The sequence below is a fragment of the Oncorhynchus clarkii genome, chromosome 10 (assembly GCF_045791955.1).
Source record: "Oncorhynchus clarkii lewisi isolate Uvic-CL-2024 chromosome 10, UVic_Ocla_1.0, whole genome shotgun sequence".
In the NCBI taxonomy this organism is placed as follows: domain Eukaryota; kingdom Metazoa; phylum Chordata; class Actinopteri; order Salmoniformes; family Salmonidae; genus Oncorhynchus; species Oncorhynchus clarkii.
Window position 1 is genome coordinate 31,985,683 of NC_092156.1, and position 2,419 is coordinate 31,988,101.

A 2,419-nucleotide genomic window follows, 5' to 3' on the forward strand; every position below is an offset into this window, starting at 1 on the left:
AGAGAGCGAGAGAGAGAGAGAGAGAGAGAGAGAGAGAGAGAGAGAGAGAGAGAGAGAGAGAGAGAGAGAGAGAGAGAGAGAGAGAGAGAGAGAGAGAGAGAGAGAGAGAGAGAGAGAGAGAGAGAGAGAGAGAGAGAGAGAGAGAGAGAGAGAGAGAGAGAGAGAGAGAGAGAGAGAGAGAGAGAGAGAGAGAGAGAGAGAAGTAAGCGAGAGAGAAAGTAAGCGAGAGAGAGACTGAAAGAGAGAGGGGAAGGGGGAGAGCATCAAAACCGTAATTGGAGTTGCACCACCAAGTCCTTTCACTTTCCTCAACCAGAAAAACCTTTACAGCTATAATCACCTGAAGGATCCAGACCAAACTACAGGAGACAAGTAACACGAGGAATTGATATGGACATTCTTAGCCACGATATGGACAAAATATTTCCCGTCACAAAAAGCACTGTATTATGTATGTAAACTAGATTCAGCCGCGGGCCTATTTTTTCTTGAGTGGAGGGTCGGGGGACCGGAACATAATCGCAAATAATTTGGAGACTGCAAATTGACCGCAAGAAGCCCAAACAGATATAATGTTTGACGAAAACTTGCTTACATTTGTATATGACCAAATGTCTCTCTATTATGTGTGAGAATACTTGGGAACAGATTTTTCAAATTAAAATCACTTGGAGCTGATCTCCTGGTGTTTTTACAATCTATTATGTCCAACAATGAAAAAATAAAAACATTGTATTTTTTTTGCTCAGAAACCTTGGGGTGCAAAATAAAACCACGTATGAGCCAAATTCGTCCCTCGGGCCGCCAGTTGGAGAACCCTGTCCTAGAGCCACATTTTTGCCTCAATACACAGATGAAGTGACATCTGTCTGGGTGCTTCGAGACTTGTATAAGTCTGTAGATCCTATCAAATAAAAGTTGAATGGAGATTTCATGTAATGGGGTGATGCACTGTATCCTCACTTACAGTATATAAGGCCTCTAGGTCTCCTTTATCAAAAACACACTAGGAAAAACTGGGAATAATTCTCATTTTACTCACTGTTTTTACATAATAATACTATATCTGGTTAATAAGTTTCAATTTACAGTATATATTTAAATTCCCAATGTATTCATTTTAAATGTCTCTGTCTTAATGTCTCTGTCATGTATACATTTTTCACAATATTGTAATATAAATATAAAATCTGTTAAAATAACTGATACTATTTTTCCATTTATTTTAATAAAGGTGATTTCAGATCTCATTCACTGTATCAAACTTTGCACATGGCTGCCCATCCAGTTCTGATGAATTAATCAAGGGTCAGTGACAGTTTGAAGTTGGACCTGGTCCTTCAGAGATAGTTTTATCTGTGCACTTTCGCAACACTTTTTTCATGACTGCGATGGCCAGAGTGACATATTTCCAAACGGGCAGCAGACTGGCACCTGGCAACATATTAGTGTGGAATGGATAGTGTCCAGGCACTTTCAACAAAGACCGATGACCCTCAGGCCATAAACAAGAAAAGCACAGGGAGAGATAACCTATTCATAGATGCTAGCTAACTTTAGAATCTATTCACAAATGTATCTTCCTTCCGGTGGGGGAGGTTTTATTTAGAGCCCGACTTTCAATCTGAACGGTAACACGCATTGCTTTCAGTATGGTGTTGGAAACATAAGGACCTTATCTTTCATATCAGCGTGAGGCAATTGTATTAGTTCTATGTATATATTTTGCATTTGTGAAATTATTTTGATGTATTATGAAAGAACCATATCGCAATTAAGAATCGATTCACGTTTAGATGTATTTGTCTGTTTTGGCTGCCACAGCCAGTCTCCCTCTCAACACTTCATGACCAAAGGTAGACACCTGCTAGTGGACACCTGCTTGTCAAACGTCTCATTCCAAAATCATGGGCATTAATATGGAGTTAATTCCACCTTTGCTGCAATAACAGCCTCCACTCTTCTGAGTAGGCATTACAGTTGGAACTATGCATTCGGGTAGGTAGCGTTCTCCACTCCAGCCGACACTTGATATTACACATGGTGATCTTAGGCTTGTGTGTGGCTGCTCGGCCATGGAAACCCATTTCATGAAGCTCCTGACGAACAGTTATTGTTCTGACATTGCTTCCAGAGGCAGTTTGGAATTTGGTAGTGAGTGTTGCAACCGAGGACAGACAATTTTTACATGCTACTTGCTTCAGCACTCGGTGGTCCCGCTCTGTGAGCTTGTGTGGCCAACCACTTTGCGGCTGAGCCGTTGTTGCTCCTAGACGTTTCCACTTCACAATAACAGCACTTACAGTTGACTGGGGCAGCTCTAGCAAGGCAGAAATTTTACGAACTGACTTGTTGGAAAAGTGGCATCCTTTGACGGTGCCACGAAGTGAAGGAAGGATGGAAAGAACGATAGAGTGAA